Source organism: Corylus avellana, chromosome 8 (assembly GCF_965113065.1).
Source record: "Corylus avellana chromosome 8, dhCorAvel1.hap1.2, whole genome shotgun sequence".
Lineage (NCBI taxonomy): Eukaryota > Viridiplantae > Streptophyta > Magnoliopsida > Fagales > Betulaceae > Corylus > Corylus avellana.
This window is the reverse complement of record NC_142497.1, coordinates 8986243-8998621: the sequence shown is the minus strand read 5'-3', so window position 1 is coordinate 8998621 and position 12379 is coordinate 8986243. Positions and strand designations below refer to the sequence as shown.

The 12379-nt window shown below is 33.2% G+C and overlaps 1 pseudogene; it reads right to left on the bottom strand.

The window, feature by feature from the left end:
• Positions 1–1691: 1691 nt before the first annotated feature.
• Positions 1692–12379, bottom strand: part of LOC148584089 (TMV resistance protein N-like) — a 34629-nt pseudogene continuing 23941 nt past the window's right edge.

The window sequence follows — 12379 nt, the reverse complement described above, 5'->3', positions numbered from 1 at the left end:
TCAGTTGATAGTTTAATAAAAGCATTATAAATCTGTTGATTTTTTTTTATTTTTTTTTTATTTTTTATTTTTTTTTCTGAGCTACAAATCCGTTGATAGTTTGAGAAGAAAATTATAATTTTTTTTTCCCAATAATTGAAAATTACTTCCTGTAAACCTAAGTTTACCCACTTTGGAGCCAATAGGAAGGTAGTGCGTACTTCCAAAACCTAATGTTGATATGTGTAGCTTGACCCACAACCACCTTAGTTAGTTGAGTTAAATTCATAAAGGGAAAAATATAAAATGGCCCCTCAAACTACCAGTCATTTATAATTTAGCCCCCTAATGTTTAAAACATGATAAAGTAGCCCCCAAACTACCAATATTTTGCAATTTGGCCACTCTATTAAGCAGCACAGCTAAAATGGATGGAAAAGTTAAAACAACGTCGTTTTGTTGAGCTAAAGTACTAAAATACCCTTTTAAGAAGAAAAAAAAAATTAAAAAAAGCAACTATACGTCGTCGTTTTGCTTTCAAGCAAAAAGTCTCCTTCAACAAAAAAGTTGTCGTGTTCATTTGTTTCTCAAGCAAAGAACCCATTCGGGCATATAACCCCCTGTCCAGCAAAGAACCAAGAATCCCAGCAGCTATTGGATCTTCTTCGTCAACAACTTCAAAGATTCACGTGCTTCTTGTTCCTTTCAAGATTTCACTTTGATTTCAGCAAATGAGACGAAGTGAAGTGACAAACTAAAAACGGCGTTAAAAACTGAAATCGGATGGAAGGGGCTCTTTCATTTGCTGAAATCTCTAGAATTTTGAAGGAGTTGGCCTGCTGAAATCAAAGTGAAATCTTGAAAGGAACAAGAAGCACGTGAATCTTTGAAGTTGCTGACGAAGAAGATCCAATAGCTGCTGGGATTCTTGGTTCTTTGCTGGACAAGGGGTTATTTGCTGGAATGGGTTCTTCACTTCTTTGCTTGAGAAACAAATCAACACGACAACTTTTTTGTTGAAGGGGATTTGTTGCTTGAAAGCAAAACGACGACGTATAGTTGGCTTTTTTTTTTTTTTTTCTTCTAAAAAGGGCATTTTAGTAACTTTATCTCACAAAACGACGTCGTTTTAACTTTTTCATCTATTTTAACGGTGCTGCCTAACGGAGTGGCCAAATTACAAAATGTTGGTAGTTTGGAGGCTACTTTATCACATTTTGAACATTGGGGGACTAAATTCCAAATGGTTGATAGTTTGAAGGGCCATTTTATATTTTTCTCATTCATAAAATAAAAAAAGCCTAATCAAGAAAAATGGCGGGCTTCTCAATCATCTCTCCCCCCCCCCCCCCCCCCCACGCATATGGGCAAATTTAAGCCCAATGTCAATTTTGGGAGTATTCTGAATTTCTGACAATTAGAAAGGGGCGCATTGTTTTCAGTCAAATTAAGTTTGAAATATTAGCACCAGGAATACATACACCCAGAAGACATGCCCTATTTAAAATCCTTCAAAATCCAAATGGACAATAATGTGATACCTAACAAATATATTTAAGTAAAAAACAAAACAAAAACAAAAAACCCAAGAAACAACATGGATTTGTACGGTTTACCAAAAAACCATTTAGAATTAATTAATTGGATTTCACTTGCAACATGAATCAGGCAGAGAACCCATTTCTCAAACAGAACAAAAAAAAAAAATGAAGTATTAAGATTTTCACGACTCATCAATGTGAATAACATTATTATGTCATGTGAAATCAGAAAATTGATCATAGATGTACTTACAGGCATGTGGTATCACAACTAAAGGTTAAGGAACGCCTCTTCTGTTGTGGGTGCCAATTGGATTCCAAGTTGTGATCTTCGTCATCAAGATGCCTCTTTGAGAGTTGAAAATCATCTATTAATAAATCTATTGAATTTTCAATTTCTTCATCGGGTATATCCAAATGGTCATTAACATGTTCATGGAGCACACCCGGATGATCCTTTGCATTCTTTTCGTTCTTGTGTATCATATGGACTCCGCAACTTTTAAAGAGTACTGAATCTGAACGACTATAAAACTCAACTCGAAGATTGTCCCCCTTCGGTTTAGAAGATTCTAGAACAGAGTACTGCAGCCATACATGATCTGAGCCCATGAAATTAAGTACTCATCCTCCAATAGAAGTTGGGGCACCTTCATTGATGAAGTTAACATCAATATAGCAATGGGGTCTTCTGGGGAGATCGCAGTGGTTCCCATAACAGCACAAAAAGCAATTCCTTTGATCTCATCCAAATGCAGGTGCCCAGTAATGTCTATTTCACATGACTTATTTTTTGAAGTCTCGTTACGATAGCTTAACCAATCTGGAATCCTGTTTCTCGAAAAGAGAATGCCACCAACATTGTCCTTAAGATGTCCCTATTAACCAAATATGATGAATTTGCAGCAATATAACCTATAAACCAAAAGCACATAGAAACATGTACAAGAGAGAGAGATTTACCTCATCCCATGAAGGATTTAGCGTATGGAGATAGTGCTCCCTTATATTGTCTCTCCCACCCAGAGTGCTTTTTTACCAAGCCGATTGATTATAGATAACATTCTCATGGCATATGAAACGCTACATACCATACATACTAGAATGTGGAGTAAGACTGGATTTATGGGAATTAAATTGGATATGAGTAAGGCTTACGATAGGATGGAATGGGTGTTTTTTAAAGCTGTGTTGGAAAAAAATGGAGTTTCCTGAAAAATGGATCAGACTGATTATGAGGTGTGTAAGTACAGTCTCATATTCCATCTTGTTAAATGGTAAACCTGTGGGGAACATTCATCCATCGAGGGGTCTTCGGCAGAGTGACCCGCTCTCCCTTTATCTTTTCTTGATTTGTGCGGAGGCCCTCAGTTCTTTACTCACTCAGGTGGAGAATAAGGGGGTTATCACTGGGGTACCTTCTTCCAAGAATGGCCCTCGTCTAAGCCATCTTTTCTTTGCAGATGACAACCTGTTATTCTGTAAGGCAAATCTGGTTGAGTGGAGACACGTCACTAAGATTTTAGAGAAATATGAAGCGGCGTCGGGTCAGTGTTTGAATAAAAATAAGACATCCATTTTCTTTAGCCCGAATACCAGTTTGGAGCGAAGGAATGAAATTATTCAATTGTCAGGCCTCCAAGCAACTCAAAGCTTTGATAAATATTTGGGCCTCGCAGCTCTTGTGGGGAAGTCCAGATACCAATCCTTTAAGTCTATCAAAGACAAGGCATGTTGCTTCTAAAACAATTGGAAATATAATTTTGGGGAAAATCCACTTTACCCCCCTAAAGTTTCAGGGGTTTTTCAATTTGAACCCCAAAGTTTAAAAAGTGGCAATTTACCCCCCCAATGTTTCAAAAATTTTCAATTTAAACCTTCCATTAATAATTTCCGTTAAATTGGGCGGAAATCTCTAAAATTACAAAATTACCCTTAGGCTTTTCTTAAAAAAAATTTCCGTCAAATTTAACGGAAATTGTAACGAAAGGTTTAAATTGAAAATTTTTGAAACATTGGGGGGGTAAATTGCCACTTTTTAAATTTTGGGGTTCAAATTGAAAAACCCCTGAAACTTCAGGGGGGTAAAGTGGATTTTCCCCTATAATTTTTTATCCCAGGTGGGTAAGGAGGTTCTCCTTAAGGCATTGGTACAGACGATTTCCACGTATTGCATGAATGTGTTTCAGCTCCCATTGGTGTTATGTAGGGAGATAAATGGAATGATGCATCGATTCTAGTGGGGCCATAAGGAGAATTCTTCGAAAATCCATTGAATGAGTTGGGAAAGAATGAGTGTTGCTAAGTCAAACGGAGGGCTGGGCTTTCGGGATTTGGTTATGTTTAATAAGGCATTGTTGGCCAAGCAAGTGTGGAGACTTCTTACAAAACCATAATCTTTGGCAGCCCGAGTTCTTAAGGCTAAGTATTTTCACCATAGTTCTGTTCTGGAAGCTACAATGGGTTCGAGGCCTTCTTATGCTTGGAGAAGCCTCATGGCATCTTAAGAATTACTAAAGAATGGGTTGTTATGGAGGGTAGGGGATGGGCAGGACATCAAGATATGGGGTTGTCGTTGGCTTCCAACTCCAATTTCCTTCATTGTGCAGTCGCCTAATAGCGGTTTTGATGAAGAGGCCAGAGTAAAAGATTTAATTGATCAGGATACTAAGAGGTGGAATAGTAATTTAATCTTAGCCAATTTTCTAGAAGAAGAGGCTAAGGTAATACTCAATATACCATTGAGTCCTCTCCAACCCAAGGATCGGCTAATTTAGAGATGCACCACGACAGGGGAGTTCACTGTTCGAAGTGTGTACCATATGGGAATGGAGATGGCTGCTTCTCTACGTAGTGGTGGATCGAACACGGGAAGAGGTACAAGTCTGTGGAAGGCTTGCTGGCAGTTACAAGTACCAAAGGTTGTTCGTTTGTTTCTGTGGAGAGCTCTAAACAACCTACTCCCCACAAAGGTCAATTTATTTAAGAAGGGTGTGATTCAGGAAAAGAAGTGCCCTTGGAACATATGTTGTGGAGCTGTCCCTCGGCTAACGACATGTGGGGTTGTGGCTTGGCCAAATTCCAAAAGCAGAAATGTGAGGGAAAGAATTTTTTCCAAGTCTTTGAGGATATGTCTGAATGTTGTGATAAAACAGAACTTGAGCTGTTTGCTGTAATAGCCAGGAGGTTGTGGTTGAGAAGAAACAGTTTGATTCATGAGGGGGTTTTCCTTCATCCAAACCAGCTTTTACGGGAGGCTACGGATTCTCTAGAAGACTTTCGTAGAGCAAATGCTAGGGACGATGTCACTGATGAACCGGACAGAATGGTGGCTCAGCTAAACTGGAAACCACCCCCTCTTAGAGAATTCAAGATAAACTAGGACGCAGCCCTGGATAATGGTCGGAACAAAACAGGGTTGGGTATGATTTCAAGAGATTGGCTGGGGAATTTTGTGGTCGCTCGAATCATACCCATGGTACCAATTAATATTGTTATCTAATTTTGTTAACCAATTAATTAAATTTTGTTACTTAATATAGGTACAAATAATTAATATTATTAATGAATTAATTTTTGATGTGTGAAATAATGGCACGTCAATAATTATTGACGTGTCAAAATGTGACACGTCAAGAAATTATTGACGTGTTACATTTGACACATCAAGAAAATATATTGAAAATAATAAGAGAAAAAAATTATATGATCACTTATTTCTTAAAAAATACTATATACTTAAAACTAAGATAATACATATATGTATTAATATTCCTACAATATTGAAAACGTGATATGCATTAATATTATATCACTTTAATTAATAACCATATATATTTTGTTACCTACTATTAATTAATAGCCATAAATTAAAGAATATAAAGCATATATATATAATAACCATATATAGTGAAAGCATTGCATAATTTTTATTATTAATTAATAGCCATATATATTTTGTTACCAAATATCTATTAATAACCATAAATTAAAGAATTCAAAGCACATATAATAACCATATATAGTGAAAGCATTGCATATAAGAGAGAAGAGCATTAACTTGTTTTATAAAATTTTAATGGGCTTGAATATATCTCTTAATATATGACGACATACACCAATTATATATATACCTATTAAATTTTGTTACTTAATATAGGTACCAATTAATATTGTTCTCTAAGTTTGTTAACCAATTAATTAAATCTTGTTACTTAATATAGGTACAAATAATTAATATTATTAATTAATTAATTTTTGACGTGTGAAATAATGGCACGTCAATAATTATTGACGTGTCGTTTTCACACATCAATAATTATTGACGTGTTAAAATGCCATGTCAATAATTATTGACGTGTCAAAATGTGACACGTCAAGAAATTATTGACGTGCTACATTTGACACGTCAAGAAAATAATAAGAGAAAAAAATTATATGATCACATATTTTTTTAAAAATACTATATACTTAAAACTAAGATAATACATATATGTATTAATATTTCTACAATATTGAAACGGTGATATGCATTAATATTATATCACTTTAATTAATAACCATATATATCTTGTTACCTACTATTAATTAATAGCCATAAATTAAAGAATATGAAGCACATATATATAATAACCATATATGGTGAAAGCATTGCATAATTTTTATTATTAATTAATAACCATATATATTTTGTTACCTAATATTAATTAATAGCCATAAATTAAAGAATTCAAAGCACATATAATAACCATATATAGTGAAAGCATTGCATATAAGAGAGAAGAGCATTAACTTGTTTTATAAAATTTTAATGGGTTTGAATATATCTCTTAATATATGACGACATATACCAATTATATTTATACCTATTAAATTTTGTTACTTAATATAGGTACCAATTAATATTGTTATCTAATTTTGTTAACCAATTAATTAAATTTTGTTACTTAATATAGGTACAAATAATTAATATTATTAATTAATTAATTTTTGACATGTGAAATAATAGCACGTCAATAATTATTGACGTGTTAAAATGGCACGTCAAGAATTATTGACGTGCGAAAATGTGCCACGTCAATAAAGTTTTTATTGACGTGTCACTGTAGCCACGTCAATAATTATTGACGTGGCAAAAAGTGTGTTACTGTTTGCCACGTCAAAAGACACCCTATTTTTTGTAGTGTATCAATGTGACATTTAGAAGAAGAATGTCACATTGATACACCTTTTAAAAAAAAAAAGAAGAATTCAATCAGCGTCAAACGTTAAAATTGATGAAAAAGTGGTCAAGTGTCTCGCATGAGCATGACCATTTTTATGTATTTCTTCCCACTACAACACCTTTTTTACTTTTGAAATACCATAGTTGCCCCATTATAATTATTAAAAAATAAAAATTAATTAAACATACTTTTTGAAATACCCTCTCGCCGGTCCACTCGTCGGCCTTGGAGCTGCGTTTGAGGCAGTCTATGGAGAGAACCGTTGGTGAGGTCCTCTGATCCGGTATGGGCTGGACTTAGTCCATGCGCATTGGTTTAGCTCTCCACGGCCCAAAAACTCCAAGCCTAATAGCTCCTCATCAAATATATATCGCACCCACAAAGAGAGAGAGAGAGAGATTTGAGAGGCAAAGTGAAGAAATTTACTACAAAAAATTGTGGAATTAGTTACAGTAGTTTAGTAACGTATGTGTAATAACTTGTCTGACGTGTTAAGAAATTGGGTGTTGCTAAATCCAGTTTAGTAACGTGCCAATATTGACACGTTACTATTTAGTAACGTGTCAATATTGGCACGTTACAAATACTTTTCGTAACATTTGACACGTTACTATTTCGTCAACAAAAGGCTTAGTAACGTGTTAATGTTGACGCGTTACTATTTAGTAACGTGCCAAAATGGCACGTTACAAAAGGCTTAGTAACGTGTCATTATTGGCACGTTACTATTTAGTAACGTGCCAAAACTAGCACGTTACTAATATTTAGTAACATGTCAAAAATGACACGTTACTAATTAGTAACGTGTTAGTTTTGACATGTTACTGAACTTTAGTAACGTGTCAAACCTGACACGTTACTATTTCGTGCAGAAATTATTATTATTTTTTTTAATAAATTTCTCTGAAATTTATTTGTTTGTATACCTGATAGTTACATCAACATACATTTCTCAACAAACAGATATCCAATACATTCATTTTGATTTATTTCTCGACATACATCTATTTCTCAACATATATCAATCACTATCAACATATATCCATTTCTCAAGTCGTATCCGAACATTGTCCACAACATATATCCATTTGATGTCTACAAAACATACATATATATACATAATTCCAACTATATATATAGACATGAACAACTTAATAAACAAATAATTCCAACTACATATATATATTCCAACTATATATATATATATATATATATATATATAATTCCAACTTAATAAACAAATAATGCCAACTATATATATAGACATGAACAACCTAATAAACAAATAATTCCAACTACATATATATTCCAACTACATAAGAAATACAACTTAAGTGATTCGCGAATACATTACGTACAAACACCTCAACAAAAAATCCTATGAACACCATCATGACGGGTCAACTTCTCCGCACTCACTGTAAATGATTAAACAACAATCAATAAGCAAACAAATACTCGAACAATCAATTAGGAATCATCAAGTCCTAAGCGATTAGCATACAAAGGTCATACTCAACAATATTCCGGTTTAGTGACGTGTATAAACGGACGATAAACAACTTCAACATTATATCTACACTACCAATACACACCTCAGGGTATATATATAGTTTCAATGATAATCCATTCAAAATGTGAAAATGATATGAAATTATAAAGCATATATATGATATACGCGTATCTAGCATTTCCACAAGCACAACACATTAATTTGTAATTCTAATTTTCAAGTATTTTAAGTTAAGTATATATGCTATTTATGAATATTCGATAATAAATTGTCTCAAATAAGTCATATGTATATGTATGGGCTTGCCTTTTTAAGTAAGTACTCGTACTTTCGTATGTCACATTTATCGGCTTCATCATGCACAATGTGTTCTTCCTCACCCTGCACCTCGACCTGACGCTCACAATTGTCTTCCTTGACTTCGTGCATGCCAAATAAATCACCCAACAGGCTGTGCATATTTCCACCCTGTTCTCCGCTTTCACCCGCATCTGCAGTCGGACGGTTCAAATGAGCGCCTTCAACTGGAGCTCTTACAGGCCTCTCGTCATGATAAATCCATTGTTAGTATTGTGGCCACATTCCTTTCCCCCTTGTCAAGTGCTCGTATACCAACGCTGGCTACAGGTGCACACAATAAGTCTATCTAGAGTTCTACAATTCCTAATTGCGAAGTCTACAAATGATCTATACCCGTCTCTGTATTCCTTCATACCCCTAAACTTCGTCATCCAACTCTTGTCCATAGCGTTACTACGTACATTAAGTAAGTCGTGGTTAGTTTTGGAATAACCATAGTGAAATTATTTCCCACTAATTAATTTAACTACATATGTTTTGGGGACCCTAAACAAAAGTAATAAATTGAAAATAAAAAATAAAAAAAAATGAATAGATGTGGAATGAAAATACACTAGCCTCAACCATTCATGTAACTTTTATACCATTCAAAGAAAATACACTACTCTCTTCCACCATCGGTCGGTGGAAGAGAATAAAAAAATTTAATAGATCACATGCATGTTATTAAAATAAGATTTGACCCATTATTCATTCTCTTAAATTAGATATAAACCCATTAGTATGTTTTATTTTGTTTTTAATAAAAATTACACAAATTAATATAATGTTAATAACCTAAGCAAAATTATTGGTAACCAATCAATTTCACTACATTTGTTAAATTATCAAGTCAATTATCATACTAAAGCGATGAGGCCTGCCTCACAGTGACAACCTCATGGCTTGAATCACAATGTGCACCACATTCTACACCTCACGCGTGAGGTGTACCGACTATTTTATGAGCTACTTTGTCTTTTTATATATTTTAAAAACTTTCTATGCTATCTTTTAATTACGTAAACCACCGGAAGTTCCACAACTGTTAACTGTGTTTTTTATTGAAGGGTTTTTAGGATTTGGGACACTTTGTTCCCATTTGAAATTTGAAGGGTTTTGGCATTTCATTTTACTTTGCTGTTTTTGTTTAGGCGGGCCCTTTTTCCGCCTGTGAACTCTATACTGTGAACTGTGTTTTTTATTTACTAACCCCACCCATGGTTGAAAAATATTTTCAAAAACCTCCCTATACATACTGTAATCTATTACTATTCTGTTAAGATTTTCAGAAAAATTTTCAGTTCTGCCCCCCACACTAAAATTCCCAGTCCCCCCTTTGCAGTAGGTAATAATGCTCATGGGCATTTTTATTCCAACAGCAATTAACTAATATATTAAGATAAAATTCAGCTCATGGATAAAACAAATGAAATAATCACCCAGTCCCCCTGCAAAATTAATTAAAACTGATAAATTTATTTTAAAGTTACAATACCATCAGGAAATCAAACAATATATTGTAAATCAAACTATAAATCAAACGCTATATATATATATATATATATATATATATATATATATATATATATATATATATATATATATATAGTCTAGAATATTATTACTAAAAATCACAATGTTATTTTTTAATAACATTAAATAGTTTAACTATCATTACAATATGATAAATATATCAAATGGAAAGCTTTATATATAATATAGTGCAGTAATATGAATAAGTTGTACTTTAGTATATATTATTATGAAATATAACAAAATTATTATGAAAACTAAATAAATCATTTTAGTATTATTATGGAATTACTAATGTTAATAGTATAAATAATATGAATGGAAGTAATTAAATAATTGGACAAAAAATTAGTAACGTGTCAATCTGACACGTTACAAATTGGTAACATGCCATATTGGCACGTTACCAAGTATTGGCACGTTACCAAGTGATAACGTGTTGCATTTCACACGTTACTAAAATATTTAGTAATGTGTCACAAATTGACACGTTACTAATTTGTAACATGTCAAAAAGTGATAAACAATAGACATGTTACAAATCGGTATATTTTTTGTAGTGTTTGAGGGGTTGAAGGAGTTTATTATACTTTCTCTTCTTCTTCTTCTTTTTTCTTTGTAAAAGTATAGACTTTCTCTTTTGGATATATATGTGTGAGGTGGGTTATTTGTCAAGAAGAGAGATGATTATTGCCTTGACTGTCAATAAAGATGCAACTGCTACTTCCTATGAAAAGTATGATGGGTTTATTTTCCTAAACATGTTGCTTGAGGTTGACTTGAGAGGAAGGAGACAATATATCCTTTTTTTTTTTTTTTTTTTTTTTTTTGTGATTTGGGGTGGATAAATGAACCATTTTTTTTTTTTTTTTTTTTTTTTTTAGCATAGACTTAATTGTTTTTTCAATTAAATTTTGACAAAGTTTTCTCTAATTCATTATTTGTCTAATTTTCATTTGCATTTTTAAAAGCACTATATTAAACTAAGACATTGGTGCTTTATTTTGTTTGAAACATGTTCTATGTGACATAAAGGCCGTTGAGGTGCAACAGTGCCACTCTACTCACATGGATGACTCTTAAAACATACGCCGCGGAGTGTGATTTCAAATGCCGTAAAACGTTTTCGCTTCCCCCGCTAGACACTAATTGTTTTTCAAATGAGATAGTCAAATACCTGATTCAACAAATGGTATCAGAGCCAAAGTCAAAGGTTTAAGTCACAGGAGCACAATTTCAAATGCCATAAAAAGGTTTTGGCCTCTCTCACTAAACACCTATTGGTTTTCAAATAAGATGGTCAAGATCCAACAAAAGTAAATAGTTTTTTTTTTTTTAAGTATTTTGAGTTATTTGTTAATATTTTTAGGAGAAATTTCACTCATCCCCAAATTGTCAGACCTTTTGCAATGTCCCTCTAAAGTTCAAAACATTTCAATTTAATGTATCGAACTTTTAATTTTTTTCAATGTCCCCATCCATTAAGATTTTTCATTAAATTCCAAAAAAATTTCTAAAATACCCATTTTTTATAGAAGAAATAACACAAGAAGAAATTGTGGAGTAATTCTATAAGTCTTTCTTGTGTCACTTTTGTGTCCCTCCAAAAATGATGTGGCTCTTAAAATTACCATCTAATCAAAATTCAATAGTGATCAATTACAAGTTCAATGGTGATCTTAAGAGTCACATATTTCTTGGATGGATACAAGAGGGACTTGTAGCATTACTCGGAATTGTGTGCTACTATGCTTTAAAAACATGTGTTAGAGTTTAATAAATTAAATAAAAAAAAAAAAAAAATTCATTCGACTTAATTTGGAGGAAAAATTTGAATTTGATGTAATTGATGACATAAACGAATGAGCAAAGCTTTTATTTTGGAGTTATTGTGGAGGACAATTGCCACGTAGATTTAGTGGAGGTTTAATTAAATTTAGATTGTTTAGTTCTTTGGGTTGTATGTGAAAATAAACTTGATAAAGAACCTACCTAGGAGATATTTTAACCCAATTCTTTATTGGAGTCCCACATTCATACTTAATTGGCATTGAGCCGCCCACCATTTTGCTTGACTTGCTTGTTTTTTTTCATTGAATTCAACGAAGTTTGATGTAGTGGGTGGTGCTGCACATATCTACATCAAGTTTTGGATGTACACATTACCTATTGGCTCCCAAGTAGAAAGTAACTCGGCATATATCAACAAGTTAAATTGGTTGGTTAGTATCCATTTTAAAAGAATT